The 20,855-nt window shown below is 49.8% G+C and overlaps 1 protein-coding gene and 1 long non-coding RNA gene across 4 annotated transcripts in view; one reads left to right on the top strand and one right to left on the bottom strand.

Annotated features, from left to right (window-relative positions):
- NECAB3 (N-terminal EF-hand calcium binding protein 3) overlaps positions 1-20,855 on the top strand; it is a 125,075-nt gene that overhangs the window by 74,292 nt on the left and 29,928 nt on the right. The gene's annotated exons all lie outside the window — the stretch shown is intronic.
- Positions 1,520-20,310, bottom strand: LOC120381183. 3 transcript variants are annotated; one of them, XR_005587966.1, is made up of 3 exons: positions 19,904-20,305; positions 4,095-4,190; positions 1,520-1,740 (listed from the first exon to the last, which is right to left on the bottom strand). It is a non-coding gene; the product is annotated as an uncharacterized LOC120381183 (long non-coding RNA). The 3 variants fall into 3 exon arrangements; XR_005587965.1 differs by lacking the exons at positions 1,520-1,740; positions 4,095-4,190 and adding an exon at positions 13,215-14,004 and having other exon boundaries at positions 19,904-20,310; XR_005587964.1 differs by lacking the exons at positions 1,520-1,740; positions 4,095-4,190 and adding an exon at positions 18,910-19,474 and having other exon boundaries at positions 19,904-20,127.

Below are 20,855 nucleotides of genomic sequence, written 5' to 3'. Positions count from 1 at the left end.
CAGAGCGCTGGCCAAAGTCTGTCAGAGTTAAGGACCCCAAATTGTTTCCATCCAAACCGCCTGTTTTCATTCATCCATCACTTTCGAATTTTTCAATTTCTGGGCTGAAGTTTTCCAGACTTGGTCTCTGTCCCAAGGGAATTTGGGGGGATGGTGGTTAAGCAAAACCAGCCCAAGTGTCTTAGAATTAGAGGATAAAGAAGAAAATAGTTTTTCTGATATTAAAAAAATGTCTGTTCATCGCTTTTTTTCTTCTTCTTTTGAACAGCCCTAAAGTCAAACTGGCTGTGGATTTTAAGTTCCAATTTGGCAGGGATGTAGCCGTCCTGCAGGAGCAGTGCAAGGCTTTGTTCTGGGGGGAATTGGTGTTGATTTGCTAGTTACCTGTGATTGAAAATCACCAGACAGGGTATGGGCCATCGGTTTCTTTGCTAAGCAATTTAGTGGCACTCCTAAAGAAGGCCGAGTTACACTTGTGTGCGGAGCTAACTTAGCTGAGCAATACACAGCTGTGTCTCCTGAAGGGCCACTTTCTAGCTATTTCAGAGAAATGGAAGATCTCTTCCTGTTCCCACATTCCCCACCGTGATGCTCTTTGCCTACAGGAAGGTGCTTGGAGCCAATACATGCAGAATTCTCTCCTTCTGTCTTCCAGTGACTTTCATAATTCCTTGCACTTCCCAAACTTTATTTAATGACACTTCATACCACTCCCCGAGCCGGCAAGCTAATTGCTCCTGTTTAATCCGTGGGGGTAAGCGACACACACAGAGAATAAGGGACTTGCCCAAGGTCTCAAAGGAGGTGGGGTTCAGAGCTGGAATGAATCCCAGTTCTCTGATGAATCCCAGTTCTCTGATCACAGACTGCTTTCCATCCGCAGCATGTGCGCTGGGATGGGATTACGCAGATTCACCTCCTTTTCTACTATACATTGAGGTCTATGGTGGGGAAGGCTCTAGGCAAATGTAAAGCAGTTTCTTGAAGCCCATTTTACAGGTAGAAAAATTGAGACGCAGCAAGGTTGTGATGTGGGGAACACTTCACATCCTGGCTCTGCCTCTTACTTGCTGCATGACCTTGATCACATCACTGAACCTCTCTTAACATCAGTGTCCCTGTCTGGAAAACCGAGGTTCTCATGTTTACCCACTTCGGCGCAGCATTTTGAGATCTGGGGATGCAAAAATGCTGTCTATGTTCAAAGCCCATGGGCCCAGATCCTCAAAGAGATTTAGACTCCTACCTTCCATGAAGTCATTATTACAGAAATAAAAATGAAGGCACAGAATCAGCACCTGGCTTGCTTGGGCAGCACTGGGGTTCTGGGACCGGCATAGGCCTCTCTTCTAAAAAGGCATGGGTCTTGTCCTAGCTTTGACACCTATTTGCTGTTTGATCTTGGGCAAGTCACTTAACTTCACAGTTAGCACTGCTCTTCTGCATCAGCCTCATTCATTCCCCCTCCCCCAAACTCTCTAAATGACCGAGGAAGCACTGCCAGTGCAAATTCTTGTGATATGTTTATTTTTGCTACAGTATTTGCAGTGCTTTTGCTTCCACACACATTCCTGTGGGTAAAAACCCCTTCACTCATCTTTGCGCCCAAGCAAATGGGTGGGTTTCATCCGTGCCTCACTGCCAGTGCCTTGCGATAACGCACAGAGTGCAGCTGATTCTCAGAGATATCCCAGTGGTGGGAAGATAGAGCTGGGCTTTCCTGGGAAGGAGAAAGGTGTCCTGGAAATGGAAGGTGGTGTAATTAGTCTTTATTAAAGTATCACCCCGGAGACTAATTTTCTGTCTGTGGAGCTGGGTTGCTTATGTTTTCCTCTTTAGGGTGGCTAATTATTTGAGACGAATCTGTGCAAACAGATTGTCATCCTCTGGCAAGCGGAAGAGCCACATCCCCGGTGCTTCCTATAGGGATTAGCTGTCGGAGGGCACTGTGCATAACAGCAGCAAATGCAGCCTTCTGTGCACGCCGAGCCTTAGAGCCAGCTGACAGACCTCAGAAGCTAGGTGACTGATGCAGCAACTTCCCTTTACAGAGGAACATGTCCATCTACTCTACCACAGTGCCTCCTCGTCTGACGTTTTCACAAGGCTTTGTGGGGGTGCGTTACCAACTTAACGGGCTGCACTCTCCTAATGAAGGAGTGTAACCACCCTAAGTCACCATCCCTCCTCCTTGCTCTCCTGAGCGTGCAGAGAGCTTGCACAAGGCCCCCTGCACCATGTAAACCCCAGGGGAATACTGAATGTGGACTTGTAAGGGGCCTGGGAGGAGAACCCTCCTGGGTCGCCACCCCACTCCAGGTGTGCCTCTAAAAACACCAGTGGGACAGAGGGTGTAGTCAGCGGAAGGGTGGACATGCTCTCAGGGGAACAAGGCTGCAGTTCATTAAGGTGCCCATGCTTTTTAGGGGTTGCCAGGCGTCTGGTTTTCGACTGGAACGCCCAGTCGAAAAGGGACCCTGGCGGCTCTGGTCAGCACTCCTGACCGGGCCGTTAAAAGTCCTGTGGGCAGTGCAGCGGGGCTAAGGCAGGCTCCCTGTCTGCCCTGCTTCCACACAGCTCCCAGAAGCATGTCCAGCAACTAGGCGCAGAGGTGATCAGGGAAGCGCTGCGTGCTGCCCGCGTCCGCAGTGCTGGCTTCCACGGCCAATGGAAGCTGTGGGGGCGATGCCTGCAAGCACGGGCAGCATGCACTGCACAGAGCCACCTGCCCGTGCCTCTGCTTAGGGGCCGGACATGCTGGCCACTTCTGGGAGCTGCTCAGAGCCAGGGCAGGCAGGGAGTCTGCTTTAGCCCCACTGTGCCACTGACCAGGAGCCACCTGAGGTAAGCGCAGCCCAGCTAGAGTTCGCACCCCGAGCCCCCTGCCCCAGGTCAGAACCCCCTCCTGCACCCTAACTCCATCCCAGAGCCTGCACACCACAACCCCTCCTGCACCCCAACCCCCTGCTCCAGCCCAGAGCCCCCTCCTGCACCCCAAACTCCTCATCCCCAGCCGCACCCCAGAGCCCGCACCCCCAGCTGGAGCCCTCACCCACTCCTACACCCCAACCCTCTGCCACAGCCCAGTGAAAGTGAGTGAGGGTGGGGGAGAGCGAGAGACGGAGGGAGGGAGCTGGAGTGAGTGGGGACGGGGCCTCAGAGAAGGGGCAGGGCAGGGGTGGAGCCTCGGGGAAGGGGCGTGGCAAGGGTGTTTTGTTTTGTGCAATGAGAAAGTGGGCAACCCTAGTGTTTATGCTCTAGGGCAGGGGTCCCCAACCCCCGGGCCGCGGACCGGTACCGGTCCATGGCCTGTTAGGAACCGGGCCGTGAACCGAGCGCACAGCAGGACATGAGCGGTGAGTGCACAGCAGGACATGAGCGGCTAGGACATGAGCGGTGAGTGAGCTAGCAAAGCTTCATCTGTGTTTAGAGCCGCTCCCCGTCGCTTGCATTACTGCCTGAGCTCCACCTTCTGTCAGATGTTAGATTCTCATAGGAGCGCGAACCCTACTGTAAACTGCGCATGCGATGGAGGGAGTTTTGCACTCCTTATGAGAATCTAATGCCTGATGATCTGAGGTGGAGCTGAGGCCATGATGCTAGTGCTGGGGAACAGCTGCAAAAACAGATTACATTAGCAGAGGTTTCACTGCACAGAGACCATAATAAATCAATCGCTTGCAGACTAATATCAGAACCCTATCAGTGAGTGGCAAGTGACAATTAAGCTGCATCTGGTGGCAGGCTTTATAGTGGCAAGTGAGTTGATGTACTTCAATTGTACAGTTGCATCTGGTGACAGGCTTTAAGTCAGAATCCGACACTTATATTAGTCCGCACGTGGCCCGCCCATTATTTTATTTACCACTTCCGTCCGTGCCTCTTTCCCGCACAGTTTTGGTAAGCCCACAAGCTAACCCTGGCCAAAATGAGTAAAAAACAAACGTCGCTGCAAAGCTTCTTTGAAAAGGGGGAAAGACCCAATGATGAGACAGCAGAAGACTCTAAGACGGCCAACAAAAAGAAAACTGCATTTAAAAGAAAATACCAAGAGTCCTACTTAAATTACGGGTTCATTGCAACAGGTGACTCACATTCTCCACGCCCGCTTTGTATAATATGTGGCAACCGGCTATCCAACGAAGCCATGAAACCTTCAAAACTGCTTCGCCACATGGAGACCAAGCACCCTGCATTAAAAGACAAGCCTTTGGAGTTTTTCAAAAGAAAAAAACGTGAACACGAAGAACAGAAGCAATTACTGAAGGCCACCACTTCATCAAATGTGTCTGCACTGAAAGCATCATTCTTAGTGGCTAACCGCATTGCTAAAGCTAAGAAGCCCTTTACTATTGGTGAAGAGTTTCAGAGTAGCAGCCGTGTTAGTCTGTATCTGCAAAAAAAACAAGAGTACTTGTGGCACCTTAAAGACTAACAAATTTATTTTAGCATGAGCTTTCGTGAGCTGCAGCTCACGAAAGCTCATGCTAAAATAAATTTGTTAGTCTTTAAGGTGCCACAAGTACCCCTGTTTTTTTTTTATTGGTGAAGAGTTGATCCTGCCTGCTGCTAAGGACATTTGTTGTGAACTTTTAGGAGAGGCTGTAGTTCAAAAGGTGGCACGTGTTCCTCCATAACTAGACGAATTGATGAAATAGCAGAGGATATTGAGGCACAATTGTTAGAGAGGGTGAATGAGTCACCGTGGTACGCAATCCAGGTTGACGAGTCTACCGATGTTGACAACAAGGCAACAATGCTTGGTTTTGTGCGATATATTTTTCAGGAGGATGTGCATGAGGATATGTTATGTGCACTTTTGTTGCCAACCAACACCACAGCTGCAGAACTATTCAAGTCTTTGAATGATTACATGTCAGGAAAACTGAATTGGTCATTTTGTGTCTCTATATGCACGGACGGAGCAGCTGCCATGACTGGACGGCTTTCTGGTTTCACTACTTGGGTCAAGGAGGTCGCTTCTGAATGTGAGTCTACGCACTGTGTCATCCATAGAGAAATGCTAGCTAGCCGAAAAATGTCATCTGAACTTAACAAAGTTTTGCAGGATGTGATTAAAATTATCAACCACATTAAAGTACATGCCCTTAACTCACGTCTGTTCGCGCAGCTCTGTGAGGAGATGGACGCAGAGCACACACGTCTTCTCTTATACACAGAAGTGAGATGGCTTTCTAAAGGTAGATCACTGGCCAGAGTTTTTGAGTTACGAGAGCTGCTCCAGAGATTTCTTTTAGAAAAACAGTCACCATGGGCAGCACATTTCAGTGACACAGAATGGGTCATAAAACTTGCTTACTTGTGTGACATATTCAACCTGCTCAACGAACTCAGTCTGTCACTTCAGGGGAGAATGACAACTGTGTTCAAGTCGGCAGATAAAGTGGCTGCATTCAAAGCCAAACTAGAATTATGGGGGTGACGAGTGAACATTGGGATTTTTGACATGTTTCAAACATTAGCAGAGATTTTGAAAGAGACTGAGCCAGGGCCTTCTTTTTCCCAGCTGATGCATGATCACCTATCTCAGCTTTCAAAAGAGTTTGAGCATTACTTCCCAACCACAAAAGACCCCCGAACTGGGAAGGAATGGATCCGCGACCCATTTGTGAATAAGCCAGGTGAATCGACTTTATCCGTGCTAGAAGAGGATCAGCTGCTTGAGATCACAAATGATGGTGGCCTTAAAAGTGTGTTTGAGACGACTTCAAATCTCCATACGTTCTGGATTAAAGTCAAGGCGGAATATCCTGAGATTTCCACAAAAGCACTGAAAAGCTTACTTCCATTTTCAACATCCTATCTTTGTGAAGCAGGGTTTTCTGCAGTGACAGCAACCAAAACGAGATTACGGAGTAGACTGGACATAAGCAACACACTTCGGGTGTCACTGTCTCCCATCACCCCCAGATGGGACCGTCTAGTTGCAGGAAAACAAGCTCAGGGCTCCCACTAATTCTGCATTATGGTCAGTTGTATAATTATTTCATTATATAGAATCATAGAATCATAGAATTCAAGATCAGAAGGGACCATTATGATCATCTAGTCTGACCTCCTGCAAGATGCAGGCCATATAAGCCAATCCACCCATTCCTTAAGCAAGTGACCCCTGCCCCATACTTCGGAGGAAGGCGAAAAACCTCCAGGGCCACTGCCAATCTACCCTGGAGGAAAATTCCTTCCCGACCCCAAATATGGCGGTCAGCTGCACCCCGAGCATGCGGGCAAGACTCTCCAGCCATACCCTCTGGAAAAAGGCTAACAATATCCTATCATTGACCCATTGTACTAATTACCAGTGTGGCACTTAATTGACCTATTGACTAAGCCCGTTATCCTATCATACTATCTCCTCCATAAACTTATCTAGCTTAATCTTAAAGTCATGGAGGTCCTTCGCCCCCACTGTTTCCCTCGGTAGGCTGTTCCAGAATTGCACTCCTCTGATGGTTAGAAACCTTCGTCTAATTTCAAGCCTAAATTTCCTGACTGACAATTTATATCCGTTTGTCCTCGTGTCCACATTAGCACTGAGCTGAAATAATTCCTCTCCTTCCCTGGTATTTATCCCTCTGATATATTTAAAGAGTGCAATCATATCTCCTCTTATCCTTCTTTTGGTTAAGGAAAACAAACCGAGCTCCTCAAGTCTCCTTTCATATGACAGGCTTTCCATTCCTCGGATCATTCTAGTGGCCCTTCTTTGTACCCGTTCCAGTTTGAATTCATCCTTCTTAAACATGGGAGACCAAAACTGCACACAATACTCCAAATGAGGTCTTACCAACGCCTTATATAACGGGACTAGCACCTCCTTATCCCTACTAGAAATACCTCGCCTAATGCATCCCAAGACCACATTAGCTTTTTTAACGGCCACGTCACATTGCCTACTCATAGTCATCCTACGATCAACCAGGACTCCTAGGTCCTTCTCCTCCTCCGTTACTTCCAACTGGTGCATCCCCAGCTTATAACTAAAGTTCTTGTTAGTCATCCCTAAATGCATAACCTTACACTTCTCACTATTGAATTTCATCCTGTTACTAATACTCCAGTTTACAAGGTCATCCAAATCTCCCTGGAGGATATCCCGATCCTTTTCCGAATTGGCAATACCTCCCAACTTGGTGTCATCCGCAAACTTTATCAGCCCACTCCTACTCTTGGTTCCCAGGTCAGCGATAAATAGATTGAATAAAATCGGACCCAAAACCGAACCTTGAGGAACTCCACTGGTAACCCCCCTCCAACCTGACAGTTCCCCCTTCAATATGACCCTCTGCAGTCTCCCCTTTAACCAGCTCCTTATCCACCTCTGGATTTTCATTTCGATCCCCATCTTTTCCAATTTAACCAGTAATTCCTCATGCAAAATACATACAAAAATAAATGTAATGCGCTTGAATCGTCCCAAAACCATCCCACAGGTCCGCGGAAATTTTTTTCTACGAAACCGGTCCCTGGTGCCAAAAAGGTTGGGGACCGCTGCTCTAGGGCCCAGGCTGGAGTTCCATTGGCAGGGAGGGCTGGACCTCCCTTCACCTCCAGGAGGGTGGGGGACGCTGGCTCTCAGAACCTGGAGAGAAAAAGAGGCTAGAAAATGTAGTTCCCCATAGCAGCCATGACAAGGGACAAACATGGTGGGGAAAGAAAAGGATTGTGTAAAAAGCCCCTTTCCAGGGCCAGATCTAGAAGGAAGCAGGTTGGGCCTTTGGGACTCTGCAGAGTTCTGGGCAAACAAATTCTCTGTTCTTTGATTGGCTCTTGCAATTGTTTCTTTGTAGAAATTTTGAAGCTGCTGCCTCGGCCAAGTGTCTGCGGCACTGCAGAGACTGGCTGAGTGTTATGGACAAACCAGGCTAAAGCCCAAGGCAGGGCCTGTCATAAACAGACAGTTAAGGGTTAATTCCTCTTTTACCTGTATAGGTTAAGAAGTTCACATAGCCTAGCTGACACCTGACCAGAGGAACCAATGGGGGGACAAGATGTTTTCAAAGAGGGAGGAGGGAAATCAGTCTTTTGTCTGTTCAGAAAGGTTTGTGCCAGAGTGAAGGATCCAGGAATCAGCCATCTAACATTTATTAAAGTAGTAAGTGTTTAGAGAAGGAATGTATTAGATTCTGTTTATTTTCTTTTGTGACTTTGTTTTTGCATAGAGGGAGAATCAAATTGGGTTTCTTTGTGTAACTAAGGTTTTTGCCCAGAGGTACATCCTCTGTGTTTTGGATCTGTTGTCTATGAGAGTAGCTTGCATGCTAATCGCACAGAGGTATTCCTTTCACCCTTTTTCTTTAATTAAAAGTCTTCTTTTAAGAACCTGATTGATTTTTCCTTGTTTTAAGATTCCAAGGGTTTTTTGGATCTGGGCTCACCAGGAATTGGTGGGAGGTGAATCAGTCTCAGTCCTGCCAGGAACAGGGGGATAAAGACTGGGGAAATATTTTGGGGGGAGACAGAGTTTCCAAATGACTCTCCCATAAACATTTGTTTAAACTATTTGGTGGTGGCAGCTACTAGATCTAAGCTGGTAAATAAGCTTGGGGTTATCTCATGCAGGTCCCCACATCTGTACCCTAACATTCAAAGTGGGGGTGACACCTTGACAGGGGCCATATTCAGATTTGTTTACAAATCCCAGAGATTTGCCTTTACTTTTTGCCCTGACCCATCTCAGGGTGGCCTCTGACAGAGAGGCTGTCTGACAAGGGGCAACTTGGCAGCGACTGCACACCATGCATTGGCTCAGAACAGGCTGGTTTGGAGAGAGCCCTGGTAGGTCAAGTAAGGGGCCATCAGATCTGTGCTTCTGCTGAGAACCACCGGCACCTCCAGGGTGTGAGAGGGCTGGGCCTGCCTGTAGGTTGGGGGAGTTTTGAATTCAGACACCCCAACTCCCACTTAGCTCCCTGCACAAAGGTCTATTTGCAGGGCGAGGTGAATTTCACCCAGAGAGCGTAAGGATCCCTAGTCGGCCTGGTGGGGAACTCCACCATGGACCATTGTGTGTAGGACAACACTGATTCACCAGCTCTGACAGGCAGGGGGATGAGAGAGGGGGAGCCATGCCCCACAGTAGCCCAGTGGCTGGTGCACTCCACTGGGTTGTGGCAGACTTGGGATCATATCCCTGCTCTGGAGCAGTGACTTGAACCAGGCTCTCCCCCACGGTGCGTGTCCTAACCCCTGGGCTGTGGAGTCCGTCTCTGAATTGTTTATCCCAAGTGGAACAGCTCTAGCTGCAGAGCTGGTGGTCAGGCCAAGGCTCAGGACCCTGCTCCAAATCAGGCACGGTGGGGACTTAAATCTGAGTCTTGCACATGCCAGATGAGTGCCCCGGCCACTGGGTTATTGGCTGCTCTGAGATGGGAGCACCCTGTTTTTTCATGAGAAATCTGGAAGGTCTCAGTTTTGTTCTGCACTGAAATTTCCTTCAAAATATAAATCTTGTTTTCCGGCCCCACACCATGGCAGTGCCTCGATGTAAGCAGAACTGGCGATCAGACCTGTTCACTGGCTGAAAAGCAGGCTAAGAAAGTGCAGCGTTATTATCTAGTGCCTTTGGACTGGGACTCTGAAAAGCTCAGTTATTCCTCCTCCTGCCATTGGCTTTCTGGGCAAGTCCCTTTGCACCGCTGTGCCTCAGTTTCCCCGTTTGTAAACTGGGGATAAAAATGCTGGTCCTCTTTGTAAAGTGCTTTGAGACCAACAGATTAAAACCTAGACAACTTTTGTTTTATGTACTGCTTTATGTTGCCCTGTTTTCAAATAATTTATGAACACCTGTTTCTCCTGTGCTTGCTTGTAGCGAATCATTGTAGTGGATGAATAATGGGTCCCTTGGAAAGGCTACATCAGGAGCCAACAAATTAGCATTCTGTACCCTTCCTCCTCAGCGGATGCTAGAGTGGGTCCATGGGCAATTAGTTCCAGACGGCTTTTGCAGTAAACAGAAGAGAGTGTCTGAGTTTGTGCAAATCAAGCAAATACAAAAGAATGATGCTGGCAGCGATTTCAGCGCCAAAAGCTTTAGCTAGAGAGAATGAGATTGTGCACAGATGGAGTCTCTCCAGGAATCCCCAGCCCATATTCGGGTTCCCCCCAAACCGACGCCCTGATCCCATTGTAATAGTCTCTTTATTTGGATTTCCTTACAGCTGGGACAAAAGGAGATTGAAACAGCAGGGGGAGCTCTCGCCACACCAGCCAAGGAGGAGAGGCGGGGGAGTTGATGGGGAACACTGTGTAGATATAATTTCATCGGAGGATGGAAAGCTGTTCTCTCCCCCTTGCTGCCACCCCCCGCTCATAATCAGACACACCGAGTACTGGAGAGGCAGAGAGCATAGGCCTGGGTGCTGCCATAGTAAAACCAAGCCAGAGATTTTCAAAGTGGCCTCCAGGGTTGGATTCATTTGAACAGGATCTGAACAGCCTGATGGCTCAAGTAGTGCATGCAATCTCAGCCTCCAGGTAGAGCAACCCCTTTGCATGAGGATAAGTGGTTTGTATCTGTCGCTGTGCTGTCGTGCTCTTGGTTTAGCCAACCTGGGTTGAGACTCTCTGCCTTATGCTCATCTGCCTGGTGGCTGGGTGTGTACCTGGGTGTGCAGCTGCAAATCCCTACCCGGGACTCTAAATAACACCCCACATGGTGTGGGAGCTCAGTCTGAACCGGACTCCAGACTTCCTGCTTCTGGCCCACCTCCAGCCACGTGGGAAGTTCCTGGCTAGCCCACACTGAGCTCCCGTCACCACCTGAACGGCTTTGTGGTGAGCTGACCTGCAGCTGAGACCTGTCCAGGCAGCCAAGGCCAGGGCCCATTTAATTGCTTCTCTAGAAGGTTCTTATTCATGGCCTGGCAGGTAAAGGAGGAGGTTCATTTAAAACACAGAAGAAAGTACACCTGCAATAACGTTGCCTTGCCAAGTGCTCTCCCAGTGGCTGAGGTGAGAAGCTGTATTAACAGCTGCTGTCCCCTCCCGCTCAGGTCTGAGAGGAGAGCTGGCTCTGGCCTGACACTTCTGAACATTTGAAGCCATGGGAACACTGGCTCAATTAATGGCCGTGTCCTCTGGGGTTTTTGTCTCCTGACAGGAATGTTTCCCACTCCTTGTAATCCTGGTTACTCAGCAGATTTGGGAGAGCGTTCTCAATGATGCAGTTAAATCATAAACCTCTCTTCTCTTCGGTGAGACACTGTGTCCAGGCTGTGCAACAGGAGTTGCATCTGCTATCTACTCTAGAAATGAATGTTACTGATCATTGCTGCAGAGCTAGGCTTTGTGACCGTCGTATGGCACCCTAAAGGAGGGTAATTCAGTGGTATGGGCAGGGGCGGCTCCAGGCACCAGCACGCCAAGCGCGTGCTTGGGGCGGCAAACCACGGGGGGCGCTCTGCCGGTCGCCGGGAGGGCGGCAGGCAGGTTGCCTTCGGCGGCTTGCCTGAGGAAGGTTTGCTGGTCCCGGTGCGCCGCCAAATCTGTGGGACCGGGGACCTCCCGCAGGCAAGCCCCTGAATCTGTGGGACCCGGGACCTCCCGCAGGCGCGCCGCTGAATCCGTGGGACCGGGGACCTCCCGCAGGCGCGCCGCTGAATCCGTGGGACCGGGGACCTCCCGCAGGCGCGCCGCTGAATCCGTGGGACCGGGGACCTCCCGCAGGCGCGCCGCTGAATCCGTGGGACCGGGGACCTCCCGCAGGCGCGCCGCTGAATCCGTGGGACCGGGGACCTCCCGCAGGCGCGCCGCTGAATCCGTGGGACCGGGGACCTCCCGCAGGCGCGCCGCTGAATCCGTGGGACCGGGGACCTCCCGCAGGCGCGCCGCTGAATCCGTGGGACCGGGGACCTCCCGCAGGCAAGCCGCTGAATCCGTGGGACCAGGGACCTCCCGCAGGCAAGCCGCCGAAGGCAGCCTGTCTGCTATGCTTGGGGCGGCAAAATACCTAGAGCCTCCCCTGGGTACGGGGTTCTCAACTGGAGGGTGCTCATGACAGAGGAGCAGCCAGGCCAAACTGGAGTGGGCAGCATTGCAGCCCCATGCGTGAGGGCTGTTGTATCCTGACGCTATTGTAAGGTGGGGGCTGGGTCTTGAAGCAAGGATGCTAAGGTGGGGCATGTCGAGCTTTTCAGAATCCACCTTTGTAATAGTACAATTAGCTGCGTGTTAGTTAATAATCCCCACTTCTATAGCATCTCTCATCAGCAGATCTCAAAGCACTTCACAGGCAGTCATGTATTTATCCCCACAACACCCTTGTGGGAGCCCCCAGCCCGGATACACAAGGCGCATTACAAATGGCTGTGCAGACGTGGCTTGAGCTCTCGAGCCTGAGGGGGATGCCTGAGAGCCTGAGCTCCAGCGACTACATAGCTCTCTTTAGAACTCTAGGATGAGCCCCACCTATACAAGTCTGTGGACCCAGGCTGGGAGCCTTACTCCCAGGTGCAGTGTAGACATTCCCACAGGGCCAGGGCAGTGTTGTTAATTCCATTGTGCCTCAGTTCCCCCTATGTACAGCGAGGCTGAATGACTTGCCCAAGGTCAGACAGGAAATCTGTGGCAAAGCAGGAAACTGAATCTGGGTCTTCTTGGTTCCAAGCCAACACCCTAACAACTGGGCCCTCCTTCCTCGCCAAAGCTGTTGGGAACAATCAGTGGAGTGGAGCTAAGCTCAGGACCCCAGTGAGGGGGGCACAGCTGGCTTTATGCCATCCTTTATGACATCCCCCAGTCCTAGGGGAATTTGGAGGCCATTTCATCCCCCAGTACAAGGGAGAGCCGTCTCGGGGCTCAAGTTGCTCTAAAATGGTGGGCGAGCCTTGTGCTAACCCACTGCACAGGGGGTGAATTTCACCCTGTATGTGGAGTTTCACTAAGAGTTTGTCTGGCCAAAGATCCCTTCCCTTTCACCTCAGCAAGTGATGGCAGGCACTTCCAGGGAGCACTGGTAACTACAGGGGCTCAGGAAGGCCATCTGTTCATTCCCAGTGAGGAGCAGCTGTAGCAACAGCAGGAGACGAGGTAATCATCCCTAAACCTCCCTGCCGGGAGGTAACCACAGCTTCTCATCAGCCAGAGCAGAGGAGGGGATGGAAGTGCCAGTCCCTTTGGAAAGAAGAATTCTGTGCCAGCTGGAAGGTGGCTCTTAGCCCAGTGGAATCCAGGTATAGCAAAATGAAACATCGTTGATTTTGCAACCTTTATTCACTTTGTGGACAATCACTCATTTTAATTTGGGGAAACTGAGGTACAGGAAAGGGGCAGTAACTTGCCCAAGGTCTTGCAACAAGCCAGTGGCAGGGCTGAGGTTAGAACTCTATCCATTGGTCTGCACTGCCTCCTAGTCCTGGCTCCTGGACTGGAGAGACCATCGGTCTGTTGCAACATTCCTGCGCAGGCTTGTGTGACATGGGAACTGTTCACAAACCTGTGGATGTGTATAAAAGCCTAGGTGTGGGCTCTCCCAAATCTACAGCCCCAATGAGCAGGACTGAACAAGCCCTGAAGTGTTAGGCTTGAGTGAGCCTGGATCCTCATTATATACAACACTCGCCCCCTTCCTCCCGCACAGACGTTTCGCTAGCACTCTTGGAAATGCCAGCGTTGACAGGGTTAAACTCAAGTGCTTTCTTTTGGGACTTACAAAATTATGGAGCCCTCAACTTCTCCAGGGGTCAGAGTGAGATGCAATAGGAATGGGAAACGTTCAACCTTGACAATGTTGTGGGAATCTGTTCTGGACACCCGCGCTCTGGAGAGCAAATTCACAACATCCAGCAAGGGGGAAAATCTGACAGGCTTCTGATGTTTTTGGTGATTCATTTCTCCTCCAGTCTGAGTGACCCAGAGTTCACACCGAGCGGGGAGCCTGTGATTTGAAGGGGTTCACCATTTCATCATGTTCCTCTCCCCTTCTTGTTCTGGTCGAGCACTGTTTGAACACAGCAGATCTTCTATCTGTAATTTGATTTGAGCCTGGAAAGTTTGAATGGACTGGAAATTAGAAGTGACTCAGAAAGGAGCTCAGTGACTCACTGCAGATAGGATATTAGGGAAAAAGCAATAGTTATTGAGTTCACTTATGTTCCTCTCTCTCGCATGCATGCACCCCAGCTGCCCAGGGAATGAGGTCATCTTCTCCCTGTCCAATGCTACCACAGCAGTAGTATATGGGCTCAGGTCTGTTACCCTTACTCCGCTTGTGTAGTTCAACTTCCATGATAAAGAGATTGCACTACAGTACTTGTACTAGGTGAATTGAAAAATACTATCTTTTTTTACAGTGCAAATATTTGTGATAAAAAATAATTATAAAGTGAGCACTGTACACTTTGTATTCTGTGTTGTAACTGAAATCAATGTATTTGAAAATGTAGTAAACATCCAAAAATATTTAAATAAATGGTATTCTGTTATTGTTTAAGAGCGCGATTAATCGCACAATTAATCACAATTAATGTTTTTAATCGCTTGACGGCCCTAATTTGAATGATACTAAAGTAGGGTGAAAATCAGAAAATGAATAATACTTTTTGTAGAACCCAGGAATTTTTTGGTAAAAATCAGTTTAAACTGAAAGCAAAGGGACTTAAGCAAACACAACACAAGGAAAACCATGGGGTCCGTGTACATGCAGTGCACACTGACAGAAGGAGCTTTTTGGATGGTGTAAGAACACCAGTTCCTGGAAAGAAAGTGTCTATGCTGACAGGAGCCCTGATCCATCGACATAGCTGTGTCCGCTGGGGTGTGGTTTATACACACCCCTGTCCGACGTTGCTATGCTGCTGTAAGTTTTAAGTGTAGACCTAGCCTGTCATAAGCAGCCCCATCAAAGTAAGTGCTGCCCAATATAAGTGTTACAGAACTGGCCTTGCAGCTGATAGAGGGCGTGTGGGACAGTCTGCTGGGATAGAAAACTGCTGCCTGAGTGAGGAGACTGTGGAGAGACCACTTCCTGCAGCCAGGGGTCGGTGAAGAGGGGGATAATGGGGAATGGGCAGAGGAACCGTCGAGGCAACAAAGGAAATGGAGGAGCCATGGGGTGAGGTGTGAACCACGAAGGGAGGAGAATGACAACAAATGGGACCCCGGACAGCTAAACATAGAAGCTGCTGCCGAATTGCCCTCACCGCGGAAACGCGCCTGCCGCCCTAAGGGCACACGGACTGCCCCTGCCCTCCGCGGCGGCAATTCAGCACGCTGCTTGGGGGCAAAACAACAGGGACTGCCGCCCCTTGCAGGTTGCCGCTTCAAGCACCAGCTTGGAATGCTGGGGCCTGGAGCCGGCCCTGCTCCAGCCACCCCAACTCTGCGCACCCCCTGCAGCCAGAGTCACCCATAGAATCATAGAATCACAGGGTTGGAAGGGACCTCAGGAGGTCATTTAGTCCAACCCCCTGCTCAAAGCAGGACCAAACCCAACTAAATCATCCCAGCCAGGGCTTTGTCAAGCCTGACCTTAAAAACCTCTAAGGAAGGAGATTCCACCACCTCCCTAGGTAACCCATTCCAGTGCTTCACCACCCTCCTAGTGAAAAAGTTTTTCCTAATGTCCAACCTAAACCTCCCCCTCTGCAACTTGAGACCATTACTCCTTGTTCTGTCATCTTCTACCACTGAGAACAGTCTAGATCCATCCTCTTTGGAACCCCCTTTCAGGTAGTTGAAAGCAGCTATCAAATCCCCCCTCATTCTTCTCTTCTGCAGGCTAAACAATCTCAGTTCCCTCAGCCTCTCCTCATAAGTCATGTGCTCCAGCCCCCTAATCATTTTTGTTGCCCTCCGCTGGACTCTCTCCAATTTATCCACATCCTTCTTGTAGTGTGGGGCCCAAAACTGGACACAGTACTCCAAATGAGGCCTCACTAGTGCTGAATAGAGGGGAATGATCACATCCTCGATCTGCTGGAAATGCCCCTACTTATACAACCCAAAATGCCATTAGCCTTCTTGGCAACAAGGGCACACTGTTGACTCATATTCAGCTTTTGTCCACTGTAACCCCTAGGTCCTTTCTGCAGAACTGCTGCCCAGCCATTCGGTCCCTAGTCTATAGCAGTGCATGGGATTCTTCTGTCCTAAATGCAGGACTCTGCACTTGTCCTTGTTGAACCTCATCATATTTCTTTTGGCCCAATCCTCTAATTTGTCTAGGTCCCTCTGTATCCTATCCCTACCCTCCAGCGTATCAACCACTCCTCCCAGTTTAGTGTCATCTGCAAACTTGCTAAGGGTGCAGTCCACACCATCCTCCAGATCGTTAATGAAGATATTGAACAAAACCGCCCCAGCACCGACCCTTGGGGCACTCCACTTGATACCGGCTGCCAACTAGACATGGAACCATTGATCACTACCCGTTGAGCCTGACCATCTAGCCAGTTTTCTATCCACCTTACCGTCCATTCATCCAGCCCAGACTTCTTTAACTTGCTGGCAAGAATACTGTGGGAGACTGTATCAAAAGCTTTGCTAAAGTCCAGAAATAGCACATCCACTGCTTTCCCCACATCCACAGAGCCGGTTATCTCATCATAGAAGGCAATTAGGTTAGTCAGGCATGACTTGCCCTTGGTGAATCCATGCTGACTGTTCCTGATCACTTTCCCTCCTTTAAGTGGTTCAGAATTGATTTCTTGAGGACCTGTTCCATGATTTTTCCAGGGACTGAGGTGAGACTGACTGGCCTGTAGTTCCCTGGATCTTCCTTCTTCTCCTTTTTAAAGATGGGCACTACATTAGCTTTTTTCCAGTCATCTGGGACCTCCCCCGATCGCCATGATTTTTCAAAGATAATGGCCAATGGCTCTGCAATCTCATCGGCCAACTCCTTTAGCACCCTCGGATGCAGCGCATCCGGCCCCATGGACTTGTGCTCGTCCAGCTTTTCTAAATAGTCCCAAACTACTTCTTTCTCCACAGAGAGCTGGTCACCTCCTCCCCATACCGTGCTGCAGAGTGCAGCTGTCTGGGAGCTGACCTTGTCTGTGAAGACAGAGGCAAAAAAAGCATTGAGTACACTAGCTTTCTCCACATCCTCTGTCACTAGGTTCCCTCCCTCATTCAGCAAGGGGCCCACACTTTCCTTGACTTTCTTCTTGTTGCTAACATACCTGAAGAAACCCTTCTTGTTACTCCTAACATCTCTGGCTAGCTGCAACTCCAAGTGTGATTTGGCCTTCCTAATTTCACTCCTGCATGCCTGAGCAATACTTTTATACTCCTCCCTGGTTATTTGTCCAATCTTCCACTTCTTGTAAGCTGTTTTTTTGTGTTTAAGACGAGCAAGGATTTCACTGTTAAGCCAAGCTGGTCGCCTGCCATATTTACTTTTCTTCCTACACATCGGGATGGTTTGTTCCTGCAACCTCAATAAGGATTCTTTAAAATACAGCCAGCTTTCCTCGACTCCTTTCCCCGTCATGTTATTCTCCCAGGGGACCTTGCCCATCAGTTACCTGAGGGAGTCAAAGTCTGCTTTTCTGAAGTCCAGTGTCTCTGTTCTACTGCTCTCCTTTCTTCCTTGTATCAGGATCCTGAACTCGACCATCTCATGGTCACTGCCTCCCAGGTTCCCATCCACTATTGGTTCCTCTACTATTTCTTCCCTGTTTGTGAGCAGCAGGTCAAGAAGAGCTTTTCCCCTAGTTGGTTCCTCCAGCACTTGCACCAGGAAATTGTCCCCTACACTTTCCAGAAACTTCCTGGATTGTCTGTGCAACCCACAGCCACCAGATGCGCTCTGTGCGCTCTCGCCAGCCACCCGCAGTGCTCCTTCCAGCCGGAGCTGCCGCTGCCTGGGAGATGTATTGCAAGCGCAGTCAGAGCGCCTGCCCCCTCCCACCCCATCCCCAGCAGCTGCCCATTAGCAGTGCTGCAAGAGCACGGGGAGCCCCCTAGCTCCCCTATGGGCACAGAGCTGCCCCGTCCCAGCCCCTGCGCTGTGCCCGGCGCGCCCAGCTGGAGCACTCGTGTGGGGTGCAGCCAGGTGGCGCCGCTTGCCGGCGGGGAGTCTGTGGCAGGGCTGGCACAGAGCCCAGGCATCCCTGTGCCCATTCTCACCTCCCCGTAGGGCCTGGGGCATGGCTGAGCGCCGTGCAGGACAGGACCAGCCTGTCCCATGCCAGCGCCTCCCTCCCACTTACCTCCGCCCGGGTCCAGAGCACCTGGGTCCTGCTCTGCGGGCAGCTCAGCCAATCGAGCCCCTGGAAAAGGGCTGCACTGCAGGCGGCGCCGGCAGCATATCCTGCAGCTCTGTGCAGTAGCCACCAGCGTCTCTGAGAAGCCTCTGCCCATCCCCCACACCAGGGAAGGGATTCTTGGCCAGGGCTCGCAGGGCCCCTGCGGGGCCCGGGGCCTGGGGCCAATTGCCCCACTTGCCCCCCTCCTCTGGGCGGCTCTGGCCATTAGCTATTAGGAGGGTGCCCTTATTTGAATTGCTTGTGCAATTTCAGTCATTTTGCATGCAAATTAAGCACACAACTGGGTCTGTGTTTTTTGTGTATAAAATTGCATCCCTACATTGTTTCAAAATCAGGCCCGCAATGTGTGGTTTAGAGTTAAGACCTTCTGCAGAGTGCTGGGAGATGGTGTCTCAGGATAATGGGGTCAACAGGCAGTATTCTAGCCCAGATAATCATGTCCAGGGACAGCGGGAACACTCTTACAAACCTGCCTTCGCACACACAAACAGGCATTTCGTGTTACATAACTTTGACAAGCCATCACATATCAGTTTCCTCAGTCACTGTCTTCCATTGCAAATGTTTGGAGGCATGGGAAGGGGCATGAGAAGTGCGTGGCACCATTTGAAATATTGCCCTTCTGATCTCGGCCTGTGTTTTGCCTTCCGGATGATATTACTGATCATGAAAGAACTGCAAAGGGAAAGACCGCTCTGTATTATCTGAGTTTGTTGTGTAGACACCAATAGAATGCTTGGGCACTGGACAGCTCTTCTACAGGAAGAGAGTCAATTCTACCTCCTAGGAGTAAGTCAGTGAATAATAGATTCTGTTTTAGCCACAGTCAGTCATCTGAGATGCTCATTTTCCTTCCTCCTGAGCCCCCTCAGTGGTGACAATGCTTCCGCCATGGACTGTAGCCAGAGAGCTCCTCACCAAGGAGCAGGGAGTGCAGTCTGTACCAGAAAGGGACCCCCTCCATCAGGGGGTCCAGGAAACACCCCTCATCCAGTTCAAAAACCATGATCACCAGAAGCAAGACTGAGCCCATGGTCTTCCTTATGTTGTGATACCTCTTCTTTGCCTTCTCCTTGTCTCCTTTCCTTTCACCCCAGAGGGCTGAGGCTGGTGCAGGTGGCAAGCCCAGATTGTCTGCCAGCTGAGGATTTCCCATCCTTGGTGAATGGCCGTCACTGGGGGGTGGCACAGTCCAGTGGGGATGGGAGGTGGTTATTTGAGCTGGGATGCACAGAGCTGGTCTGGAAAGTAACAAATTTTCCCATTACTTCTCCCTTACTGGTGTGAGGGCTAAGCAGGTGAATAGCCAGGGTCAGTATATCCCTCAGAGGCCAATGGAAAGTCCCCAAGGACTTAGTAGACAAATCCAAATGTTGTGTTCTGTTTTCCCCTGCTGTGGCAGCAGAGTATGTAGTGTATGCAGCATATGCATGTTGTGTGTGCAGGGTATGAGTTGTGTCAATGGTAAGTGACTGTTATGTGTGTTTTCCTCTCTTCCTTTTTGTGTTTGGTTAGCCCACTGATCCCTCTTGCTAATGGTTGTAAGCTCCTTTGTCTGGTTTCGTATGCATAAAGCACCCTGCAAACTGGCAAACAATGACAAGTAATAACAGTGAATAACCTAACGATGACACACCAGTAACGAGGGTATGTCCTCAGTGGATACTTACCAATTTCTTCTTGTAAAAGTGTTTGAATCACACTGCCTCCTTCTCCAGACCTTTTCCTCTTACCCTTGCTTTAGCATTCTGATTGTCTTTCTCGAGATAGAATTTCTCATGCTGGGGTTCCTCACGGTAAGGGCCACTCTTCCTTGGGGGGGTGGTCAGGGTAATTCTACTGCCTCCCCCCTCTTGGGAGATATGCCTCTGACTAATAGGCCAGTTGTAAAAGCCACCAAACACCTACTGTGAGATCATCGAGATGTAGTTTTGCAGCGAGTATTCAGTGACTTCAAGACTTGCCCCTGAGTGTGACCCTGGGACTTGGTCCCTGGGTATGAAGAGCTGGAGTGGCGTTAAAGTCTGTAGAGGAGATAGTTGTACTGGGAATAAATTTCATTCTGCAGATTTGAATTACGTTTGAGGCCATCCCTAAACCACTTCTGAGATACACAACCCCATTGCACTGTCCCCCGAGCAAGAAGTATCTGCAAAGAAAACTGCTTATGGTTTCAGTGATATTTCCCTTTCTCAGAATATTGCTAGGCAGCAGCCTCTCAGGAGCTAAAGTGGCAAACTTAGAGTCAGCCGAGAATGCTGTTATAACTCCATTAACTTCAGGGGAGCAACGCTTGCAGAGAACTGGGTCTTGAGTGTCCAGAATTAGGCCAATTATGCACCAAGTCTCTAAAATCCAAGACCAAAAATTGCCTGAGTCTCAAAACTGACAGGTTGGGTCTGGGTCCAAGGTAGAATTTTTCTGCTTGATTTGAAATGAAATGTACAAGGGGTTCCTGAGTTATGGCATCCTAAAAATAGTATGCAGAAGGGAAAAGGTCTCTTAATTTTTGTCACTTTATAAGAAAATGCGAGAGAATGAGAGAGAGAAACTTAGCTAACTAGCCTCCCCTAGCTGAGATCTGACGTCCACCACCATAGTTTACCTGATTTAATGTAAAAA

Source organism: Mauremys reevesii, linkage group 13 (assembly GCF_016161935.1).
Source record: "Mauremys reevesii isolate NIE-2019 linkage group 13, ASM1616193v1, whole genome shotgun sequence".
In the NCBI taxonomy this organism is placed as follows: domain Eukaryota; kingdom Metazoa; phylum Chordata; order Testudines; family Geoemydidae; genus Mauremys; species Mauremys reevesii.
This window is presented reverse-complemented; position numbering and strand designations above follow the sequence as displayed.